Source organism: Schistocerca nitens, chromosome 11 (assembly GCF_023898315.1).
Source record: "Schistocerca nitens isolate TAMUIC-IGC-003100 chromosome 11, iqSchNite1.1, whole genome shotgun sequence".
Taxonomy (NCBI): Eukaryota; Metazoa; Arthropoda; class Insecta; order Orthoptera; family Acrididae; genus Schistocerca; species Schistocerca nitens.
In genome coordinates, this window is record NC_064624.1 from 143,085,427 (window position 1) to 143,098,930 (window position 13,504).

Genomic DNA, 13,504 nt, shown 5'->3' on the forward strand with positions numbered 1-13,504 from the left:
CCTGTTACGCATGCGTGAATGTGTCAGCTTAGGCGCGTCAGTGAAATTTTTCCGGGCAGCACCTGGCTGCTTGCTGCTATTGCTCATACAACTAACTGCCACACTTCTGTAACCAGAAAAGGGAGAAGGTACTACTCATACGCGACTCGACTGCTCAAAAGAAACTAATTTAAGCAGTTGTGACGTCACGCTCATCGGAAGCAATTTGTCGTCACGAGGTCTTCCTAAAGCCTTTCACACATTTTGCTACTGGCAGACGCTTCTATGAGCACTGTGTTTTTATGTTGTACATGGCGCATTTCCTTCGCAACTCGAGTGTTATTTTCGTTTTCTATTCTCTCGTTCACGTTTTATTGCTGCAGTATTATTCTGCAGTAGCGAGATACAGCAATAGCCTTTGTTAGAGCGTTGGTTCTTACCAATCGACGTTATAAAAATTTAACTGAAAACTAAAACAATGAAAAATTCCCGGAATTCTAAAATATTTCCGGGTTTTCCCCGGTTTTCTCCCGGATGAAAAATTCCCGGATTTTTCCCTTATCTCCCAGGTCGTATACATACACACACACACACACACACACACACACACACACACACACACACACAGGTTAATAACCATTTTGGCCACTCTGCCATTTGTAGCATTTTCCATAAGACATGTATTCCTTCATGAGACAACAAACAATGAATGGTTACGTATTATCCGTGACTTTAGAATGCACTGGCAGTACACAGACATTTTTTCTTATCGTTTATTTTTTTGTTTACACGTCAAGCTCCGTAGGGCCAAATTGAGGAGCAAATCTCCAAGGTCATGGAGCCTGTCAGTACATGAAATTACAACATAAAAGTGATGACAAAAAAAAATGTTAACGAACGCGAAAAAGTCAATCCATAAAGTCAACGAACAATACAACAACAATCACCTCAATTTTTCAAGGAAATCTTCGACAGAATAGAAGGACTGGACCACCCATGAGGAAACACTTCGATTTCGATTTGAAAGTGGGTGATGTACTACTAAGATTTTTGAATTCGAGCGGTAGCTTATTGAAAATGGATGCAGCAGTATACTGCACAGCTTCCTCCACAGGAGTTAAGGAAGTCCAATCCAAATGCAGGTTTGATTTGTACAGAGTATGAACTGAGCGAAAGCTGCGACATAAGCACATATTCACGTTAATTTTTTTTCTTTACAATTTTAATATTCTTTGCGCTATTTGGTGTGGAGCATAATTAGTCCATCACTAGCGGTGGATATTTTAACAAAAATTAATTCAGAGTCGGAACTACTGTGTGTTCAATGTATGTCTCTTATTTGATTTGTTTATCTACACGTTGCCAACCTAACGATGTATATGCTGAAACTGAAGTCTGTTCCCTTTGAGTGTGTGTGTGTGTGTGTGTGTGTAGTTAGGGTGCGTTATAGGACGTTGAATGCGAAAGTAGTATCTGCCAGAGCGTAGTTAAGAGTTTTCATGTTCAGCTGATTTTCGATTTTTTGTTTAAATATTTTTTGAAGGGTTCATGTAAGAGTAGGGACAAAGGGGTTGGGTGTTAGTATTCTGGTAATAATCATCATCCTTTGAAATGTTATTCTACTATTTTATCTACTAATGTAAGTAGTGAATTACTCTTACATGAACTCCTCCACAAAACACTTAAACCAAAACTGAAATCGGCTGAACACCAAACTTTTCAACCACTCTGACAATTATTGCATTCACTTCCAACTTTCTGTAACTGTCACTGAACAGAAGTAAACAACCAGTTTTCAGCATATAATTCGTTGGGTTGGCAGCATGTACATAAACGAAAGAAGTGGAGACATGAATTGAACACACTGTAGTTACGACCTTAAATTACAGCTTTTGGCAAAATGTCAACAGCTACTGACACGAGAAAAAAAGAGTGAACACAAAAATGTGTTGACCACGTGAGGAGAAACGCAGATTTGCGCCAAAAACTATTTAAGTTTAAGTAATTACCTTTTCACACAAAAATACGATTAACTTTTATAACCTACAAGCGTCACATATCAAAACTAACTGAATCATTCTACATTCCACCAAAGATGCCTTAAAGCAAAGGGCAAAACGCGTCTTTAGCAAATAAAGTACACTGCAGCAAGAAAAAAGGATTCATTATACCAAAGGAAACGATCAACAGCTGTACATACTTAGTAAATTACATCTTATGACATACCATCAAATTAGTTTCTGTAGGTCAAGTTAGAGTATTGTAAATATGAAAGTGTTCCATGTCACTGCAATTCTCATTTCGCTTGTTATCAAATGCCGTTTAAAAAATTAAATCGATCCATGCTGAAAAACTGTAGTTACCTTCACATCTCGATAGGTAAATAAATTTTGGATATTTATCATCCGACCAAATATTGGAATCATTAGAAGTTACCATTCGCAAAAAAAGAAAGTTTCGATTTCTTGAACGGTTTAGGAAATCTGGGGCCGATAACAGCCACGTGGTTGACGAGGAGCAGCGAGAAGTGCGTGCCGCATGGCGGGCGGCCCGCCGACGAACCACTGAATATCTCGAGAACGCTGATAGCTACCGCTCTGCTCTCAACTTTAAAAACAATTTCGGTATGTTGACTGTATTTCATACGCAATAATGTATTATCTGAAATGAACTATAGGCAAAGCCCACGCAATGGCTTTTCACTTCTGAAAGCTCATTAAAAATTCGTGTAATGGTTTACGTAAATACGATGGAGCACGCAACCACGACGAATAACGAAAAGAGTCAGTTCTTTACCGACAAAAGGCATCAGGCCGTAAGACGCAGAAGAATAAAATCTTTTCACTGAACCGTTTCCTTTAAATCGGATGATAAGTGTTTCATACCTGCCGCCGCGTCTACGCCAGAGCGCTTCGGCCAAAGTTCGTGTGGCCCGGGGTTGTGTGAGTGACGTCACGCTCAGTGCGGTCTGTGATTGGCGGCGCGGCACCGGTTCGTGTGCAAAGAGCGACGCACGTGGCAACCGAGGCCCAGTCCCGCGGTTTTTTGGTGGGAAAGGGCCTTATACAAGTTTCTGCACATGCGCAACTGGCGTGGCGTATAATTCCCTACCGACCGAATATATAGGGTTTGATGAACAATGTCCGCGGTTCGCGGCGTGCACTGCTAGCCCTTACCACTCAATTACTTCCTACGTCAATGCCACCACTTGGTAGCACCCGGCAGCAAATTTATCTGCGTTCGCCATAAATCCCGCTAGCGGCAGCATACACCACAGGCACACACTGTACATAGCAAAATCAGATCGGACATCAGCGTATGTTATACTGAGAGGGGGAAAAAAACATTTTCTGAGATTCTGAACGAGATGTTTTGGAATTTATCGTACAGTAATACATTTGTGGGGCTGAGAACCATGAAGCACCTAATCGTCCATTGTTAGACAGTAGAATTTATTCATGCTTCTGACATCTGTTGGGTCAGTTTATCTGTACTGTAGGGCCACATTGTACTTATATCTGAACACTCACTGAGAGCTGTCACTGGTTTCTCTGATATTCACTTAAATATTGGGGGTCGAAGACTAAGTGCTCTTGGCCGTTACGGCTCTTAGCGCCTCACTTGTCTTCTAGTCAAGTCACCTTGTCGGCAAATGGTACAAACTGAATTTAATCATTTACGCAAACGGCTGTTTCTGTCTGGAGTTGGCTGTCTACTGTGAAGAAATCGGCTTTCTAGTGGAGTAGCAACGAGAACTCTATTGAACGTGTATTAAGTGCTAACAGAAAAGAAAATTACCTGGAAAAGTTGGCCGCAAAGAATTTACGGCATTCAAGACGAAATCCGTTGTCACAGAAAATGACGAAATCAAGCGTGACAAGCCAACAGGATTTTCGGCCCAGACGTTTATTAGATAACACATGAATTAGGAACCTTGCCGAAAAAAATACAAAACCACGAAAACTGAAAGTTACACAAAAAACGCGAAACGGAGGGTAGTGGAAGCTCAAATATTATTCCGTTCTTACCATAAACTACTTAATTTTGGACAAAACAACAAAATCAACAATACCATTTCTTCCTCTTTGCAGAGAAGTGATTATTATTATTATTATTATTATTATTATTATTATTATGGACAGCTGCTGATGAATGTGTTGATGAGCATAGCTGTTACATAGCAGACGTTATTAATTTCGAGCTATCACATTTATCTGAATTTAAAAATTTGTCAACACCCAGAACGTATACCTGCGAGGGACTACAGGCACATAGAAACAATGCCCGACGGAATGTGGCGCTATTTTCCGTTCGTTCCACATTATTCTAATGGAAGCTTTCAACGATCAGATGACTGCAGTATTACGGCAAATAACAAGCAGCGAATTATTAAACACTCGACAGGGTAATTTAACACGCTATTCGCCATTCGTTTGTTGGCAACAATTCTATTTAGTAATCAAAGTACGACAATGGATTAGGAGCAGGTCTGCCGTGAGTTAGGCGACAAACCAGACAAAAGCGTGCAGAACAACACCCACAGCTCCCTGAAATTACAGCACAGGCCAGCTGCCCGCCTTACCTTCGTCTGGAACTCTCGCGGAGAAGAGATGCTCTGGCGGCGCACTGCTCTCCGTACGGCTGCTGCGTCACAACTGGGCCGCACCGACAGCCGGGGCGCGTGGCTGCCCCCACCCAGCTCTGACGTCACGGGGCGGCGTTGCCAGCTCGCGCGGCAGGCGAGGAAAGCCTTCAGCAGAGCGAAGGTGTCGGTGTCGGCACTGCCGGGCCGCCTGCCTCCTCCTCCTCCACCGCCTCAGTCCGTTTATCTCGTACCGCGCTATACAGCTGGCACCACACACCCCCTTCGCATGGCGTTCCAAAAAACGGCTTTCTTATATCGACTTCCCGATACCGCTTCTGGGTGGTTATGTAAAGCCTTAATCGATTTTTGTAAACCGCTTCTAGTTGCCTGTTTTCCAATTCCGCAATCTATTTTCGCTTCCATGTAAACGCATCCGGTTTTGAAGCGTGCTTGGGCTGAGAGGTTTCTTCTTATTTTGAAAAACTTTCAGGTAATATGGACAGAGCGGCTTTTTGTACAGTGAAGGACAAGTAGAAATATTAGACCAACTATTTACACCTCGTCTACGTGCATAGGAACAGCAGTTGCACAGGCTAAATCAGATACTGTAACAGCTCTTTTCCTGGTGCCATATTTAACAGGGCAGCAAATGCGTTGAGGCCTTAACATGTAACCACGAGACCGAAAAGCAGTTTGCGAAATTCGGTTTTCGTCTTTCCGACGAGGTGTCGCATGTAGAAGCCATTTTAAGGCATGTACACACTAGGACCTAGGCTAGCGTCACCAGAAGCTCCGTCTTTAATGGGAATGGCCATTTTTTCGTTCTGTGTCCCGTTGACTATCCAATGGGAGGCAAAATGCCCCGCTTTTTCGTAATCAGAAGTGACATTTTGTTTCATTTTCTGCTTTTAATTATTTCTACGTCAATTTCGCATGACACACATGTTTTTTTTAAAGATTTTCGGGAGTCTTGCTTTGCCTAGAATTCAAAGATGGAATACAGAAGCTGTATTTTGGTCACAGGATGAGGAGAGGTGTGAACAGAAGATTTCCGGTCATCACGCTCGGTGAAAGTGACTCAAGCGTGAGCTTCGCGATTCGTATCCATCATTTACTACTGCAGAAATAACGGACGGATGTAACAAGTTTTCGTTAAAGAACGTTACAGGGCTATCAACGTGCAATTGTACTTGCAGTTACGAACTAGCTATTCACTGGTAGATGACATACATTTGCAGAAGATGCGACCGACACGATGTCTTCGGACTGTTTGAGAGAACAACGAGAAGCAGGCGGCAGTTTCAACACTAGATTCGGCAAACTTGCTTCAGTGCGCTCCATTCTCTGTTGTCCGTTGTGGGGAAACGAGAGTCGTCTTCCTCCAAATCCATGGAAGACGAGTTCGCGTTTTTGAAGGAAACCACGACTATGCGAAGGTAAAATGTGTGCTGCGTCGTTCAGTTTTTTCCACTGAATAAACATGCAAGGCTTGCCGATATAACGCATCACACGAAGACAATGAAGCACCTGTTGGCAGTTTGTTCGGGAACTGACAGTGTAACTTGCTTTGTTAGTACGAATGAACTACAAACAGGCGAACATAAAAGCACCGTTACCGCAAAACATACACGTAATTACACGTATTTTCTGTTAAAGGACTGCATGGTTCTTGTCATCAGAGACCTGTTTGAGAAGAAACGCTTATGTTCTGGGACACAATGGGAGTCCATCTTAGTGAACGTTTTATGGCCTTACGCAGTGTGTTAAGTTGAGTCAGGATTTGAAGATGCAAAGTATCTGCCCGTGATGGCTGACGCATCAAATGACAAAACCTGAAAGCTGGTACCGATTCTAGCTGGATAATTCATTCGTTCAGAAAGTTGGTCAGCGCAACAGAATCTCTCTTATCAACAATGGCGGAGAACCGGTAGCATTATTAGCTAGCTGTAGTCTGGGTATTTTAAAAAAGAAAAATATAGTTTACGAGATTGTCACATTTCGTGCATATAATTGTAATTTCAACGTTGATAGGCACAAGATTGCAGGAACAAACAATGTTTATTGCAAACTGAACAGCGTTCTCGAGATGAGCACTGAAGGCATCCATTATGTTGTCCACGTGGTACAGAGCGGAGGTCGAGTGCAGAAATTCTTCCCACTCACACAGAAACGACAGCTAATTAAATTTTTCCAGTATTTTCACATTTACACTCAGCGTGTGGAGAAACTGAAATACTTCTGTGATTTCGTTGATACTGAATACAAACAAGTTCTACGTAGTATTAACACTAGATGGTTGTCATTGTTGCCGGGAGTCACAAGAGTTACTGATCTGTATAAACCTCTGAAATCTTATTTTCTGTCTCAGGATAGGTGTCTCACATTGGTGCAAATTTTGTGAGAATCCACGGACACGTCTTTGCCCTCATTTCACACAAAGCTAATGAAAATATTTTGAGATTCAATCCAAAAGTTTGAAACAACCACGATTTCGGTTACACATTCAGGTGAAGAGAGAGCTGCTTAAAGAAAAATCGTTGTCAGGAAACTTGGTATTCAGTTATTTTTTCGATTTTAATTAACTGGGTAAAGGAAGGCATTTTCAGTCCGGTACGAGCCAGTTATCAATTTGTTTTATGACACTTTTGTGACTTATTTAGAGAAGGGAACTTGTGTGTTTCATTCTCTGAAATAGTTTCATTGGGTAACACTAAAAATTTCCGTTTCTTGGGCTCAACTTTTAAATTGTCTGAAATTCATAAGACAGTAGAGTGATGTGCAACATTTCAGTTGAGACAGGATGCCTGCACAAACTTGTATCCCAGAAACTTGAGGAATGGGAAAAAACTAATTTGGAAACTCTTGAGAGATGGTGTGATGTATTCCATACACTTTAAAGTACAGGTACTTCATGTAAAAGTATAGAGACGCATGTGAGGTTTGCTCGTGCTTTACCAGGCACAAATGCTGTTGTGGAAAGAGCATTTTCAACTGTGAATTCCTTTTGGATTGTTAGGAGAAACCGTTTTACGACAAACTGTTGAAGCAATTGTAATAGTTGAGACTCGTTATGAAGATCTCACCTGCAAAGATTTCTGCAATCTGCTACTAACCTAGTCAGAGCTTTCGAAAGCTGTTAGGTATTCTGACAAGTACCAAGTTACTAGCAGTGCACGCCGTACAGTAGCTGAACTGTTTGCGTATTTTTGATGTCTACATTATCGTTCATTTGTCAGAAATCGTTCTATCATCTTCTCAGTATTTTCAATTGTAATCATTTTCTGGAAAAACAATGAATTATGAAATGAAGCAGTGGCGTTACAATCATGTTTTGAAGCGCATTGTTAGAATGTGTCTTTATGTGTATGAAGTTTAGTTTTTATGTATGTTGGTAAAGCAATGCAGTCATATATGCAGAATATGTTTTTTTTTGCCTAGTGTCCCGTTTTTTATCGCAATTTCCGCAAATACCCCGCTTCCTCGTGTCGGAAAAGAGGCCGAGAACTGTTCAGTGTGTGCAGACGGCAACTCCGGCCGGCCTCGCCTGCAGCTGGGTCTGCTGGCGGCAACACCAAAGCGCCGCCGTCTGGCTGCCGCCGGGTCCCCACTGCCGGTGCTCCGATGTTCGTCGGCTCAGCAGCGACTAGCCGTGTGTCTGGAACGGCTGTGGGAGTTTCTGACGATAGCCACCGGTCGCACTGAGTATGTTTTGTTGCCCGGTTTCGCTCTTTAAGTGAACCAGACTGCCATGAGAAGCTCTGGAATTTACAGTATCAAATACATTAGCTGGCCGTTATTCTACGACCAGCATGAGAATAAACCGGATGTAAACATTACACTGTATTATTCCGCTTTTGCTGGAATCTCACCGAGTTGAGTTTGACGAGGAGCGGCAGCCGAGCTGACTGCAGTACAGTAAGGATACGTTTTGCGCTGTGCGTTGCCGCTACGTCGGCTGAGCGGTAATACGGGACCACAGCTTTAGCTGCGGATCTAACTTGTACAGCACTGTCCAGCGAGCTGGTCCAACTAACCTGCCGTAATCTGAACGTTGCAGTTAAATCGTGAGAAGGGACGAGCAGACAATATACCTAGCTTAGAATGTCATTTAATTTTTGAAGAGAATGAAGTAATGTTCGGCACTATTCCAGCAATACCGCACGCTTCTTGGCTGACCGAGCAGAATGCTTAGCATTCTCTCGTTCTTAGCTAACATAGTAGTGTAATTAAAAAGAAGAGTGATGGAAATTCTAACTTAAACACCGGAAAATGGATCTGCGCCAGATACGTGTAATGCAAAAGCGTATTGCACAGATCCAGTACGGGAAGGTCAAGTGTGGTCCGGGAAACGCCACTACGTGCCGGTAACATTGGAAGCGAAGATAAGAGCGTAGGCAGTCACAAGGCTGGAACACCCTCGCCTGGTATAAAACATTCTGTACACCCGTATATCAGTGGTAAGATTGTCATCAACCGTACGTTTCGATATCTATGTAAAGGTTCCACAAGGCCATTGAGTCATATTTGAAGAACAATCTTTGTAAGAGGAGAAACGGCGAGATCGGAATCTTACGATGACGGCCTGGAAGGAATAAGACTAAATAAAAAAGTATGAGAAGAAATTATCCTGGTAAGGCACCTACCCAAGAATCGCTCTGAAAGATGCGATGACTGGGGAAGTATGGCTTCTGGGTGAAAGTGGCCGTCGTGAGTACTCGTGACAGGTTTATTGCAAATTGTTGTGTTTACATTCGTTACGCTGACGTAATTGTTTTGATTTAAATATTATGTACCTCGTAATGGAATGTTTTTGTGTGTTTCAGGAATACGTCCACCGGAACCACGTTCCAGGTACCGAGCGCCAGCTCCCCCTCAATCCGTGCCGCTGGCTCTGCTGCCGCTCTCTCGTGGCGACACATCTGCCGCGCAGTTAGCGTTCCGAAAAATTTAGTCAGTCGTCTTTCTTGCTACAAGAAGACGACAGCCACAAATTAAGTCTGTCCGACGAGACGTCGTGGCCCAGAGCCAAGATTCGAACTGGACCCTCCCCTTCTCCGTCAAATTTACTTCCAGGCTGAGCTGTCCGGCAGCGCTTCGCGACACAGACGGCTCTCCAGGGCTCCACCGAGTCTCTCCAGGCGGCCTGACCAGCCGCTCTGCTCTGCCCTCTCTGACCCTCCACACACACCGTTTCAAAATCAGTCTTCGGAAATCAGTTTCCTGACGAAGTACGACTCAGTACTAAACAACACTGCAAAAAATAGAATTTGAAGATTCCCGAGCGCCATTAAGCAATACTTGTTTTTTATTTACTAATAGCGCCAAAATAAGGAACTTCGTAATTAATTAAAATTTTGTAGTAAACTGAAAAATTACTCACTTTTAAATGAAGAAACTGTAAATTCTTCATTTGTGTGGCCGTAGTGTCCTTAGTTGCTTCATAATTCTCGAGTGTATTTTTGTTCTGTCGTTGCAATTACAAAAATGCGTGATTTTTTCACCGCACGCGTTTCGCTTTACTAAGGTACAGCTGATAATGTTTTTCGTCAACAAAGCGAAACGCGTCTGGTGAAAAAAATTCACGCATTTCTGTAGTTGCAACGACAGAACAAAAATACCCTCAAGAAGAAACTATAGTGTACACCAACAGTACTACTCAATGTCGAGCAATCAGCTTGAATTTCATTTAAAATTTGAAAACTCGCACTTTTTTGTACCGGATTTTGACTTCTTGTGATTGCGCGTGTTTTCATCCGATTAGAAATAAAAAATAAAAATTTTCTATTTTCGTTAATTAAAACGCCAAACTGATTATAAAATTATAAGCTACGTAATGCAGAATGTAGCTAGTGAGAACTGCAGTAGAGTTTACACTAGTCTAAGATTACAACGGTACGTTCTCACATCCAGGCATTTTGATTTGAAATGCTCACAGTGTTTTGTACTTAAAAGCCGTGCGAACCCTTGAACGCCGATATTTTCGCGTGTAATTCGAAGTGTGTCGTACTACTGTAGTAAACAGATCTCTGAACGCTGCACTTTGATTTTTATTTTTTTTTATTTTTGAACAAAGTTAGCACACGATTACCCTCGCAGTGTGTCCCACTATTTGGCGTGGATCGGTGCAAGGTTCACCTTTCAGCTAGCGCACTTCATCACGAAGGATAATTTAACGTTTTCTTCAACCCGAAGGGAGTTTCAGAAGAAAACTAGTCTGTGTGAGCTACACGGCAGCTGCCAGATGTAACGCTATCGAAATTTCAGCAGGCCTGTTACCAGTGGACGTGGAAAATATAGTTACGAAACTTTGTTCGTACTTCACCCTTCTTATCCTGATGATGCTTTGTATAAAAACGGCAATTCAGAAAAAGTTTATCAAGTCTAGAAAGATCATCCCCGGTAAAACGAACCCATTTGCTTCTGAAAGAACTCCCAGTAACTATTCAAACTACTTTAAGAATGTCCTAACACTTGTGAAAAAGAGGATTCCACTGTGATCCGACGCCAAACTTCAATGTCTCGCCTTCAAAGAATGTCATTTCACAATCGTCAGATGTCTGAGTTCCACTCATCTACCACTAACAGACTGCATCAGTTTGGACGTGTAGCTGTAAATACGCCATTATCTTCCGGTGGACGCAATGAATACAAATGCCAATGTTCTTTGACGACATATGTAATCCCAAGTACCGGCATTACAGAGACACTTGGGTGAGAAAAAAAATGGTAGGAGTTTTGTAAGTGGAAAGTACAGTTACGGAAACGCTCGATGTTCCAGATACAGAACCTGCACAGAAGCCTTAAGCCAGGGCTTAACAACTGGCCGGTTTTGAGCGCGAGTACTCGCGTGTGCTCTGGCACGTGCTCGCGAGCAGGTGCAGGGTCGCGGAGTAGGGTGGGAGGGGAGGGGAAATGCGCGCGCACGTTTGAATAGAGCCTATTGAATTCGCGCCAACTGTGTAACGTTTCAAGTACTACGATCAGCTGTAACAGTCACTACGCTGGTTAACAATCATGTCAAGTCGCCGTTGTGTAACCCCAACCGTGCTTTCGCAGTTCAACCCCCATTGGGAGGAACTGTATCCGTTTACAGAAAAATATGGTTTTGCAAAATGTTTACTATGTCACAAAACGCTGAATTCTTTTAGGAAATTTAATTTGCAGCGACATTATACGTCGTACCACGCGAAAGACTACGGAAGTGGAAAATGTGATGTGCCAGATCGTGCACAGGAAGTTATTAAACTTAAAAGGAAGCTATCCGAAGAAGATCTGGATGACGAAGAAAAATCAACTGAGGCAGCTCTCAGAGTGAGTTACAAAATTGCTTTGCTTTTAGCAAAATCTCTGCGACCCTTCACTGATGGCGATTTAATAAAAGAATGTTTGGTAGTTGCAGCGGAACATTTGTGTCCATTTCAAGTTGAACAGTTTCGGATTGTGCCATTATCTAACATGACCATTATGCGTCGCATACAGGACATGGCAGACGACGTCCAGAGCCAACTTGGAAATATCTGTAAAGATTTTATGGCGTATTCTCTAGCTCTGGACGAAAATTTTGATATCACTGGAACAGCGCAGCTTGCCATATTTATTAGAGGTGTTAATAGAGATCTTCAGGTGAGGGAGGAGCTCCTCGATGTAGTAGCCACGAAGAACACTACAACCGGAGGTGATATTTTAAGTAGTGTTGAAGAAAGTGTTGAAAATATAGGATTGTCGTGAAATTCTTTAGTTTCAGTGTCTACAGACGGTGCACCAGCGATGACAAGGAAAAAATCAGGTTTCGTTGCGCTGTTGAAGGAGAAAATGCAAAAACTGACCGTGCCGAATGAAATAAGGGGCGTTCACTGTGTGATCCACCAGGAAAACTTATGAGCAAAGAGTATCACTCTAAAAAATGTGATGAGTGTGTGTTCGTACAACGAATTATATAAAGAAGCATGGGCTACAACACAGGCAATGTAAAAGCTTTCTTCAGTATGTAGAAAGCCAGTATGGTAGCCTGCCTTATTACAACGAGGTCCGCTGGCTTAGTCGTGGCGAATTATTAAATCGATTTTTTTTTGCGTACTACATGAGATAAATACGTTCATGGAAATAAATAACATGTGTGTTTCTGAATTGAAAGAGCCTTCATGGAAATGCGATCTCGCATTCTTAGCAGATTTAACTAGCCATCTGAATGCTTTCAACATTTCACTACAAGGTAAAGATCTGCTAATTACTCATTTCATAGATCGAATACGAGCTTTTAAAATGAAATTGACACTTTGGGTGAGTCAGCTGTAAACAGGAAATCTAGCTCATTTTCCTAAATTATCATCCATGCAAGATGTTCCCAAAGACTGAACGTTATTCACATAGTTCAGTTGCCCTTAAGGAAGAATTTGATCAACGCTTTCAAGATCTGACAGCAGTAGACAGTGATTTTGATCTGTTCTCCTCTCCATATTCAGCGAATATTGAAGAGATTCGTCCTGAGCTGCAGCAAGAAATTATTGACCGGCAGTGTGACAGAATACAGAGAGAAATTTCAGAACAAGAAAAACATTTTGGAATTCTACAGACACTTACCTCAGGATAGATTTCCTCGTTTGCACAAACTGGCGGCTACAATAATATCAATGTTCGGTTCCACGTATGTTTGTGAACAACTGTTCTCTGCAATGAAATGTAACAAGACGCGCCTGAGAAACGCATTGCCTGATCGAAATTTAAACTGCACGCTGCGCCTACAATGCACAAGAACAATTACTCCGAACATATACGCAATTGTAAAGGGCAAAAAGTACAATATAACCGAGAATCCCACACTTCAGTGACACCTTTTATTGTGTAACAGTTCACAAATTAATACGAATGTAGAGGCATACACTAAGCTAATAAAATTATGTGGCACGTGTACATTCTCCGTTATTTGTTTCATTTGTCGCA

At 42.2% G+C, this 13,504-nt stretch overlaps 1 protein-coding gene across 2 annotated transcripts in view; it reads right to left on the minus strand.

Moving 5' to 3' along the window:
- Positions 1–13,504, minus strand: part of LOC126213429 (ankyrin repeat domain-containing protein 54-like) — a 100,773-nt gene that overhangs the window by 75,496 nt on the left and 11,773 nt on the right. Inside the window, exon 1 of one of the 2 annotated variants that reach the window (XM_049941174.1) lies at positions 4,562–4,709. The exons of the other annotated variant lie outside the window; for it this stretch is intronic. The gene's annotated coding sequence lies outside the window, so the exon portion shown is untranslated. Of the gene's footprint in view, positions 1–4,561; positions 4,710–13,504 lie in introns of those variants that run through there. 2 annotated transcript variants of the gene reach the window in all.